Source organism: Agelaius phoeniceus, chromosome 1, assembly GCF_051311805.1.
Source record: "Agelaius phoeniceus isolate bAgePho1 chromosome 1, bAgePho1.hap1, whole genome shotgun sequence".
In the NCBI taxonomy this organism is placed as follows: Eukaryota; Metazoa; Chordata; class Aves; order Passeriformes; family Icteridae; genus Agelaius; species Agelaius phoeniceus.
The window spans coordinates 42,133,856-42,145,896 of NC_135265.1; the positions used below are offsets into that span (position 1 = coordinate 42,133,856).

Genomic DNA, 12,041 nt, shown 5'->3' on the forward strand with positions numbered 1-12,041 from the left:
CAATCCAATAACTAACAGAGAATGACCTGCATTACTCCCTGTTTTTTTCATAAGGCAAGAATCCCGGTCCTTCTGCTAACATCCATATTGTAGTTGCTGCTAATTTTTTCAAATTATTAAGTGATGAGATAAAACAATGATCAGCACATTAGAAGAACCATAAAATCAGGCAGAAGACAGTAATAACTCAATTTGTTCTTCACCCAGCCGCTGCTGAGGTCCAGTGTGGGACTGGCGTGGAACAACTGCTTCTCCTGTCAAGAAAAGTCAGTCAAGCTGATCAAAGACTACAAGGTTCATGAGTAAATTTCCCTTGCAAAGCCCTGCACCCAACAGGTGGCAAAAAAAAAAAAAGTGTTTCAGTTCTCATTCAGTTCTTTCAGGTATTTGCATAACCGAAACAAATTTTGTAGGACTGTTCTGCCTGGGCTCTGTAGCAGCTCTGGCAAATGGCAGAGCAGGTAATGCTCCACACTGAGGTGCTCTGGCTGTGACATTCCTCATGAAAACCTGATGAAAGTTGTTACATCTGCTCTATCAAGGCTGGCAGCAGCAGACTACATCTTCCACTGTGAATGTTGTAAAAGTGTTATTAGGTTGAATGGAGTATTTCATTTCATAAGCAAAAGGTGTTTGTGGTAATACACTGAATCATAATGCAGCTTCTCTTCCATGCATCCCTTCCTCGCAGCAAACTGCTGAGTTCTGTGTTGACAGGCCTCTTCAGACTGGAACTTTAACATCATCCTTCAGTTATCAAGCCCTCAGCAAACCACAGAAGGAATAATCAAAAGCCTTAAGGCTTTGTGCTGGAGGGAGAAGACAAAAGAGCTTTACTAAAATACACATACAGATGGTGTTCACACATTTATAGCACATCCAAACTGAGGTTGTCAACTGGTCTGCAAGATATAAAACCAGACTGTGATGTTCCAGGTTGCAAGGTCAGCCAACAAATACCCTGAGAACTCAGGGTATCCCTGAGTACCCTGGGTACTCCTCAGCACTGGAGAAAATCAAAGGGAAAATTAGCCAGCATTTCTCAGCTTTTGTGAGCTGCTCAAAATTGTTTTTTGGAGGGACATACATCATTTCTTCTTGTAAAGAATATCTATGGTACCAATTTCCTACCAACACTATACAAACTGAGACAAGAAGCAAATACCTGGAACTAGATATATATTATTTGGCTGAGCTGACTAAATGCAATAAAACTGAGCTGAATCCCAAGAGTATTTTAGTTATTGTGTATACACCACCTTTAACCACTTCTCAGTCCTTCTTCCAATAATTTAATATAAGTTTAAAGATTTGTGGGTCTTAAAAGAAATAAAAAAGTTAAAATTAAACCTAGCACTATGAGAATGTTTTCTAGAGAAAGAATAGTCAGGATATCTATCAGGCTGTTCTTACTCAGATGTCTAACAAATAAGGATTTATTTTTGGATGAAGCCCTGCACTGGAACGGAGAATGCTTACATTTAATCAGCAGCACTACCATCAGCTTCTTGCATGACCTAGGGCCAGTCAGTAAATTACTCTTTTATTCAATTCTAGTTAGTGAAGACAATAATAGCTAATTTTTCCTACTTGTGTTTATTTAGCAAGCCATTTGAGGCAGAGACCCTTTCCACCCTCATATATATAACGCACCTATTGCAGAAGAACTGTGATCATTTGTGCTGCTGTAATAGGAGTAATTGTACATATTATTTCCTCCAGGTATTCCCCTGTTCTTTGCAAGTAAACTCCTGGATCTACAGGATCACCATGTAGTCACCAGTAGAGGCAGGGTAAAACTGTGTACAAAGGAAAAAGCCCTGAGGCAATGTGAGTGTTGAGGAACATTCACAGTGTATATGACTGAAGCACATCTTGGCAAGATATTCCAGTTCATTTAAGCACCACATTAGCCTTGATTAACAGTCAACTTTTGCTATCAAATGCCACCTATTTAATTAAGTTATCCTGTAAATTACCCATAATAAGAAATGTTGTGGCTTAGATACAAGATGTAGCAGCTGTAGAGAAAGAATCTCTCAGACTGGTGACTGCAGTACAAAGGCTTGATGTGTGAAGATACCACAGTTACATGGTGGCTTTTATATTATTTTTATCCATTAAAAACAGAAAGCAGGTCCTAAAATTTACCCACTGTTTAAATTATTGTTCTTGCCCTATAGTATTTCCTTTTTCCAAAATATAGTCAAGAAATGCCTTCAGGGGTAATTTTTAGATCCTAAACAAAATTTAAGAAAATATTATTCTGAATGGTAACTACTATTAAGTATACTCTTGACAGTCGACACAAAAGAGCAAAGAAAATTTTTCAAGAAACTGACCTATCACTGTCTTCTCTATCTAGAAAATGAGATAAATGTGACCAAATGTCTTAGACAAAAGACTGGGAAGTAAAGGAATATGGATTCTTAAAATATATCAGCATGATTCTGACTCAACTTCCTTTAACTTCCCCCCCCCCCTCAGTAAGGCAGATCCCCTTCAAATCTCTGAAAATCATGTGGTCAAGTAGTTTAAAATCCTGTCATCTATATTTAGAGAGCTCAAAAAATTTCCTGTATAGACTTTCTGTTGTCATCAGCACAAACGTATGCTCTGGAATGTTACTGCAATGTCAGTCAAAATTAAAAAAGAAAAAAGAAAGGTGAAGTAAAAAAAAAAAGAAAAAAAGAAAATTTTTAAACTATGTAAAATATGGTATGATTTAATCTTATCAAAAGTTTGCAAGACTCATGAGCATTTTTACCTTGACTCATTAAAAAAGGTATTTTGGTTAACACAAAAGACTGAAATTAAAATACACCTGACAGGATGTCAGGGATTTCATGTTTGTAAAGTATAGGATATATTATTGACAATTGGCCTTTTGTATTTATATTTTAATGATCTCTAGTTGTGCTGATTCATTTCAGAATCCTAGAAAACTGCACTTGCAGAAAATCTTTTTCCTTCAGAATTATCACTAGCTGATACTGAAACCTGTATCCCAAGAGTTTTGTTCCATTGCTTCAGTGGATTTTCAACCTCTGTTTGTGATTGACTCTTTTGTCAGAATTTATGTAACCTAAAAATTGGATCTAAAAAGTGTGATATCGCACCATATTTTCTGAAACTATTCCTAAAATAACCCTTCACTAGGATATTCTATGTGATGAGAGTTTATGATACTATTTTAGATTGTAAGTTGTGAAATGAACTTCAGCATTCAAGCATTGCTTCTATATCCTATAAAGGGCAATGTTTGGAATATGAACAAAATTATGGTCTGTCACTACAAAATGACATTGTGTTATCAAGTAATATCTGGTAAGATGAAACAGTTGGATGGGGATAGAAACACTTTTGATATTCATCCAAAGTGAAGAAAATCATATCTGTTCTGACTGGTTGAAAATTGTTTTGAGCAATTTATCAGACTATCAATGTCAAAGTTAGTGTTGTGAAGTACAGATTGAGACAGTAATTTTGGTCTCAAAGACAAACTTTAATTCCAGCTATAAGAAAATATAATATTAACACACATTGTTGTAATTTAGACAGCTGTCAAATCAGTTGTGCCATGAAATGAGCTTTGAGAGTCGTTAACATGCGAAGATACTTTGTTAATTACATCAATGGTAAATGATGCACTGAGTATGCCTACCAATGAGAGCATCCTTAATGGAAAGCTGTAACATGTAAGCTAATGCTGTTTGTTTCATCTGAATGGCCCTCTCACTGAAATAGCTGACATATAAAATCACAATTTGCCATCAGAAAAGTTGCTTCAGCTGTTACTTATCCAGCTCATCACAGGCCTTTTTTAGGACATAGAATTCTGGTATTTTATAAATTTGTGTTTATTTAAGTAGAGCAATAACCTATGGGCAAACCAAATTTTGGTACAAGTGGTGACCTGGTACCCAACAAAACAAAAGAATTGCCTGACCCCAAAGGATTAATGATAGTAACCGTAAAAGACACCAATTTTTACACTTTTCTCTAGATCTGTCATAGCTATATACAAACTGAAATAGGTTTAAATCAGAAGATTTAGTGTTACATGCTTGGTAGAAAAAATGAACCATAGCTCATGTGATGATCACAATCATAGAATGTTTCACATCTTTGACATAGCTATGCTTTCTACAAGCTCTTTTGGCATTTATCAAGCTTTCCTTGGTACTGTTGAATTAGATTCTCTGCTTTGCTCTCCAGTTGTGCTCACCACCCCTTGTGAGTTCCTCAGACAGTCCCATTCTACAACTAGAACAAATTTTATAATTTTCAGCCATTTTAAGGTTGCTTTGCCTGCCTGTATCATGGTTTTCACAATACCATCTTTTAAAATTTCTTTCCATTTAATGCACTTGTGTGCATTCAGAAAAATCCTGTAGTTCACAATATTTTTTCATGTTTGTCCTTCTCTGTAAACCCACAATCTCTGGGCCATTTGTCCTAATGGTTCTCTACACTTCCTCATGCCCAGAATGTTAAATCCCTTCTATCATGCCAAAGGGCACCATTTGTTCTTCCTAATCCTATTGCAAATATCCCTTCTACTGCCACCATCTACCCATCTCATCTGCTGTTTTCTCTCTGCATCACTTAAAATAACAGTCACATATAGAAGACAAGAAAACTAAAATAATGCCTCAAAATTAACAAGATCTGTCCATTCACCTACATGAATTATTACTTTTATATTCCATCCCATAAAGCTGCTTTTTATAACCCCTTTCCGTTCTGCCACATAAAAAGGCAAAGTTCAACCAGAATTCCTCTGTCACCACTAGCAGCTCACTTTTCACATACTAATTCACACTGCAAATACATTGAAGCGAGGATTGTTGTATTTAAACACCTTTTACAGGTGTTTGGGGCTTAATTCCTCTCTGCCATGCCCTGATTCTCTACCCTAACATCACACAGCCCTTCTCTTTTACCTGTGAGAAGCCACAACACTGTTTCTACCATTGTCTCCCTGTTCCTTCTCAGAAGCAATGAAAATATAATGTTTGTTTATTCCATGAGCAAAGGTGAAAGAGGATGTCGGTCTAGAATTAGGGTGAAGAGAAAAGACTTTAAAACTGAAAGATCAAAAGGGTAGGCATCTCATTTAAAAGTGAGGGCTCATTTCAAAGCAATATAGGTCTCAGTTATAACCCTGTAAGATTTTTTAATTGACAGGGACCTAAGGAGCTGGGGAAGAAACCCCTCCCTTCAGAGAAACTGAAGTACCTAAAGGTGCTTGCTTATTTGTGTTATCCACCCAGTAGGATGGAGGCCAAGCACCCAACATAAAAGAGCTGCAGTATTAGAATTACAGAAAACAAACTATTGTAATGCTCCACTAAGTTATTTATGATCCAAAGATTAAAATTATGTACAGAGTCACACACACACTCCTGCACAAAGCTGGCCAGATTTGTGAGGTTAGATTGGTCTACTGGAATCAGCTATATAATTCAAGGCTCTCTGCAATGAAATTCTGGCCAACTTAAATATGCAAAGTTACATCAGAGTTGGAGATTGGGTTCAATTTGTATCACTAATGAACAATGAGATGAAGCAAAATAGATTAAAAATCATCTCACACTGAATGAGGTGTTCTCATTCTTGTGTTTCGCCCTCCACATGTGCACAGGAAACACCTCACAAATTACAGTTATAGATATAATGATAAAAACATACACAGGAAAAATTAACAGAATGGGGTCAGTATACAGAGAAATGTACTACACTTGATGTCTCCTATTTTATATTTTGTTATATTTTAAGTTTCACATCTTATATCCACCAGTGCATTCTTTATCTCATAAATGGAGCAAGAACTAGTTCTATGTCTGAATAAATTTCTTAGAAATTATTTTGAAGCATAAATTACAACATACTTTTTCTTCAGACTTTCTCACTATGTCTTTTAATTTTTATTAAAATAAGACAGTCCAAATAAAGTTTATTCAACCTAGAAGAAAACTGAATTCTACCAAGCCTGATGAGCATATGAGACCTATAACCTTTACCTGTTCTAATCTCAATTTCTGATCTATAAAATGTTCTACTCATGAATTCCTATTGATTGCTAACAATGTTTTTTTTCAAAGGAGATTATTTTCAGCATGCCTTTAATGGCAATATTCATACACACTGCAAGGACATTGAGCACTCTGAAATCCCCAATTGCTTTTTTCTTTCTAGGCCAGTCCTGTAGTGATGTTCTCCAGAAAAGCTGAAGAGGGGTTTAAAAGAGAGAACATTTTTCTCTGTTGTTCAGGCTTTGATTTTTGTCTGCTCAGTAGAATCACTAATACGCCTTGTTTCTCGTATGTTTTGAGGAGCTGAACATCAGAGTTCAGATTTCCAAGCACAAAAGATTAACACAGACCACTCCTATTGAACTCTTTCTATAGGCACCAGGCACAGAAGCACAGCAGGATGATTTGTTCTCAACAGTTCTCAGAGCCTGTTTATATACATATGTCTACAGAGGGGTTTCAAAATATCTAGTGCTTTTAGATGTTTTACTAACCTTCCATTTCATGGGGGACCATCCTTTTCCTTTTTCCCCAGAATGAAGAAAAGCCCCAACATAAGTTTTTATATATGTATAAGAACTTACTGCAAGAGGTAGGAGGATCTTGCATGAGAATTTAACTGAATTAGTCTTCAGTCTTGCACCTCATGTCTCCAATTGTCCTGTGTGCTGTGCATGACTACCCAAAGGGATGCCAAGGGACAACTGATGAACCATCACCAGGTCTAGAGGGTCTAGTAATGCATGTCTTCTGTTCTGTTCTGAGTGTGCAAAAGTGACTTCACTTCTCAAACTGGAGATTTATAGAGTATTGCCTCAAAATAAAACAGGGAATTAATTTGTTTCCTCTCCTGCCCACTGTGTGGCCTGATATTCAACATTGGACTAAACCCAAAACTTTGAAATAGACAGCTACTTTAAGCAAAGCAAATGCTCAGATCACTAGGTGTAGAGTAGATTATAGACTAGCAATCCAAGATCAAAAGGAAGAAAGCAATAAAATAACTTATTACTCTGTACTACTTTCCAATTTAAGTCTGCAATCCAATACAGCTAATTTATCAAAGTGTACAGAGTTGTGACAGATGGGGCAAAATGCCATCAGCTACAGACTTTGTTGACAGACTCATAGCTAGGAATTCTTAGAAAAATAACATCTGAGAAGCAGGACAAAAATCAAGCAATGGCAATTGGATTTCTTTTTCATAGGAGAGATGCTGAAGAGAAGTGTCATGGGAGAAACAGGAGATTACAAACCATGTACTCTGCATAACAAAGTCTTTTTTTCCCTGGAGTAGATGCCAGTCAAAGCTCATTCGCCAATGACATATGGTAAGCCGACTGTGTGACTTTATTTCTTCTGTCAATAGAGGAAATATAGGCAAGAAAGAGAAAGTTACAGATAAATGTACCACAGGATAGCTCCTCTGAGCAAAATCACCAGAAGGAAACATAGATGTATTACCAAAACACAATGTGAGAGGAATCACTCTCAGTTTGCAAATCTTCCCTTCCATCTCGCACACCTGCAAAGTTCTGGGACAGGAAGAAATTTGTGGAGTCAGTGGAACAGAAGAACTCTACAGTCATTGTCAGCTCTTCCCTGACCTCTCCAGTACTTTTCTTTATTGTGAGGGCAACCCTCTGCAATCCTTGTTATCTTCTTCAGTACAGCCAACCTCCTGCCAAGAAAGCTCCAGGGACAAGGACAGGACCTCTTCCTGAACGCAATAAAGAACAACAGGAAAAGTTTTATCCTGTAGACTGAGAATTCATCCAGGGGAAAAAATCCACTGCTCTCCCAGATAATGAGCTCTCCCAGTGCCCCAGACTGAACCAACTTGTTTCCTCAATAAAATTCTCAGTAGAGTTCATTTCAGGAGCTACTCTGTGAAAGTAATGCTGACAAGTCCATATACATTTGGCTCCCTTTATCCACTCATGTCATATTAAGGGCATGCAACACAAATTCTTTGTGCCATCATACAAATTGAGAACTGCAATGGGCTGTAAGGCTTATTTATGCAGTTCTTACATTGCTTCATGGTATCTGAATCAGGGGGGAAATATCAGGATATTTCCTGGAATCCAGGAGAGACCAAGACCAAGTGCCCAGCAGGATGAGCTAACCCTGAGGGGAGCATACTCAAGATACTCTGTACAATATGCTAGACCTTCTAAAATGCTGAAGAAACACAGAGCAGTGCTTCCCACAGTTTTGGGAGAGATTTGGCATGTATACATGATTCCCTGAAAGGCTGGAGCAGACTGTGCTGTCTTGTCCACTGCCCTTTCCTGCCAAAGCCTCTCACAGTGCTCACATAACCCACAGCCTACCAGTACTCCAGGTAGCACCTGGTTGTAAAACATAAACAGGATTTAGGAAGCAGAAAAACAACCTGGATGTTCCCCATTGTTGTTACACATCTCTGCAAGGTCAGGCAAGCACAGTACAACCTACAGACATTAACTTTGTGCCAGCTGCTCTCTTACTCCAGGAAAATAACATTGCTTTAATCTCATTTGCCAGAGTCTGATAAAAGAAAACCATTTATCATCCACTTTAAATGAATAAATCTCATTTAAAAATCATTGTGATGCAGCTTATATGTGATCTATATTGCTAACTTATCACTGCAAAAGCTGACAGGCCTAAAATAATATCTTCCAGATGCATATGGATATGGGGAAGTAAGATAGAATGCCACACTGCCCCTTTGCTTCACTCTGCTCTATGGTGGATGAAGTCAGGAACAACAACTGAAAAGCAGAGAGCAGCATCTTTGCATATTTCAGTCCTTTGAAAGGTGTTTCAGGGCCCTCCTGAAACAAAAGGAAAAGATGCTGTGGAAAACAAAATATTACTGAAGAGGTCAGCAGCATGTTTGAGTGTGTGTGTGCTGGTGGTGATGGTGAGTTGTCTGTCTAAGAAGCTAAAAATGTTACATGTTACAGCCTTGTTTCATCTGTGTACCCAGCTCTTTAGGAGCTACAGGATGAAAATTGTGGGTCAGTTTTTAGAGGGCCACAGGAGTTTTAGGATTGCCTACATATTGGACATGCAATGATGCCAGTCAAAGCTCATTTATGATGTGGTAAGCCAACCTGGTGACTTCATATTTCTTATGTAAATAGAGGTAACGTGGGTAAGAAACAGAAAGCTGCAGACACATATACTACAGGATATTCAGCCATGAAAACATTGCTGTAAAGTGGCACAGGAAACAAATTATGTATCAGGACCTCAACACTAATAAACCCATGGACTGCTAAATGTAAGGGTTCAGAATAGATAAAATCATGAATTTCCTATTAACCAGACACTTTATTCAGAGATCACATCTTGTTTTCAGACTTGGTAGAAATAATCCAATAAAATATGACCTGTAAAACCCAGGGACCTTTCCTGAGAATATGATGGTAAGGATTAAAATACCTTGAGTTTCTAGTGATTTGTGTTCTCTGTGCCCTGACCCTCCCTCATTTTATCTTGGGTGCACACACAAGCACAGAGTGGTTGAAGCTGGCATGGGTGTGTAAGTGCATTACAGCAAGTGTGTGGACAGGCACCCTCTGTGTAAAGGAAATGAGACAAACAAGGATGCCAGGATGTCAAATGTCCATAAAAGCATTCTGTATCCCTGTTTGGACCACTACACTTGTAAAGGCTGCTAATAATCCTATGTTCAGAAACATCTAAGAAATATTACAACAAAAAAGAGGGGGAAAAAAGAAAAAGAAAAAGAAAAAGGAGGGAAAAAAATCCAAACAAAAAAACAACAACAAAAAAAACCCCAAACCATTGAGGATCTATCTGAAAAATCCAAACATAACAGTCTATGCAGCAATTTGAATCCAGTGCAAAGAAAAGCACTGCCTCATGAAAGGCCTCTGTGTCTTTATGTATTTCTCTCTACTGAGGAAACTAATGGAGGATGCTTAATGCTGTACTTATCCATCTGTAAGATGGGAATTCTGGGCAGTGAAAAGTTACCAGAGAAACCAAAGGTGGTTTGTAATGTAAGAGAGAACTCTGGGAAGGAGATAAGAGAGGAACATTCTTTTCTAGCAGGAATGCTGGTCTAGCTCCAGGAAGGACTGAGGTTAAAGAGGAGCTAAACTGGGAGGATTCAGCAGCTTGGGAGACCAGACAGACTACAAAAAGCAATTCTGGACCATCCCAGAGGGACAGACCCAAGAGTCCAAAATACATTTCAGAGTAGTAAGAAAATTGAGGTATAGAAACATATCCAGGATTTATTGTTTTCTGGCTCTTTTTTAACCCCCAAGCAATCAAGGGTACTTGTCACTTCCAAAAGGCACATACAGAGCACTTACCTCAACTTCCCAGAGGAGTTATGGTCCAACTACATCTGCAGTTGAAATTGTGAGAACGGGTGCTAGACGTACACAAATGTTTGGAGATATTATGGCCAATTTTAGACCTAAGATAAGAAGTCATCAGAGACACAAGGGAAGAAACAACACTACAGTCCATTTGTAGAGACAAAAGCTTTCAGTAGGTGAGCTCCATAAAATAGGATCCAGCAGTCTCCCAAGTGTCAGTACTGCAAAGACTTGATTAGATCCCTGACAATCATTAGATACCTCTTTTCAAAAGAAAGATGCTCTGGATTATTCAACTACACAGTTAACCAAGACTCAGAAACATCCTTAATTAACTTTCAAGGACATTGCATGTACTCCAACCACTTAACAATGCCTCCCATTCAACTTCTGACATGAATATTTTCTGTTAAGTGTTATGAGAATATTAGGAACAAAATAAAATTATGCAAATGTGTCTCTGTGTCTTTCTATCAGTACCTGTGTTACCAATTTCCATTATACAGTGGAAACAATACAGTTTCATTTTTCTGGTATTGCTTCTCATGCAGTCCCTGCAAGTCATTTTGCTTTTCACCAAATATTTGCACCACCCCATACAATTGTGTATTCGAAAAATCTAGAGTACCAAAGCATCCAGCCACTCTAATTTTACACACAAATACAGCATGCAGTACAGATACAATCTCAGCTCCATTTTCTTAGGTGTTTCATCTTGTTCTGTGCTGGTGACAATGAAGTTTCTAACTGAGTTCACACCAAATAAAATGCTTGTCAGTAAAGTGGGGCTTTTCTGAGTGGATGCAGCACAATGGGCACAAATTCTCAGCACAGTAGCCACTCAGGTTAATTGCCTCTACAGACACGCTGCACAAAGCAGGAGGTAACCTTCTCCACCTCACATAAACCAGCTCATATGAGCTGTGCTGTTAGTGCACACTGGAGTGGTCTCACAGAGACAGCGTGGCATGCCTATAGCACTTTTCACTCAATCTTCTCACCAACTCCTCATATAGGTAATCTCTAAGAGACACCTGGTACAGGCTGGGAATAAGAGAAATAACACGACAGCAGATTATCCACAGTCTAGGCAAGAACAGGTCCATAGAGAACTTGAGAGATCTACTGTACGACTTCTCTAATCTGCTTAGGGCAAGCTAAATAGCTGTTAGCAAGTCTCTAGACAAAAGCTGACCAAAAAAATGTTTTTAAATGTAGGATAGGGACTTGTTTATAGCCCACATCCATCATTTTAAAAGTGGAGGAAGAAGACAAAAAAGAACAGTATGTCTGCCTTTGTCTTCCTTTCCTTTAACAGAGAATGAATGTTATTAACTTCCTTATTATGTTCACTGTTTGAATCTAAGTTCAAAAACAGCTCTTCTGAGATAAGGTCAAGGTCATGCTCCACCTTATTGTTATGGAAACAGCACACAGGGTCAGGACTCATGTCTTGTTGAGATTTTGCTTTCTCATTGCAAGGTCACAGCTTCTGATAGCTTAATGCTTCATAAAGAAACTACTGGAATGATTGCACACTGAAATCAATAATATTTTTCTCACCACTGATAGAGATGTTGAAGTAGATTTCATAGAACTAATTGATTGGAGGGAATGTGGAGCAGTAAAGATTAGAGAGAAAGCAAAAATTTTATAA

The 12,041-nt window shown here is 38.0% G+C and overlaps 1 long non-coding RNA gene across 1 annotated transcript in view; it reads right to left on the reverse strand.

The window, feature by feature from the left end:
* Nucleotides 1-384: 384 nt before the first annotated feature.
* LOC143693947 (uncharacterized) overlaps nucleotides 385-12,041 on the reverse strand; it is a 47,345-nt gene continuing 35,688 nt past the window's right edge. The window contains exon 6 of the long non-coding RNA XR_013182046.1: nucleotides 385-809. This is a non-coding gene — a long non-coding RNA (uncharacterized LOC143693947). The remainder of the gene's footprint in view (nucleotides 810-12,041) is intronic.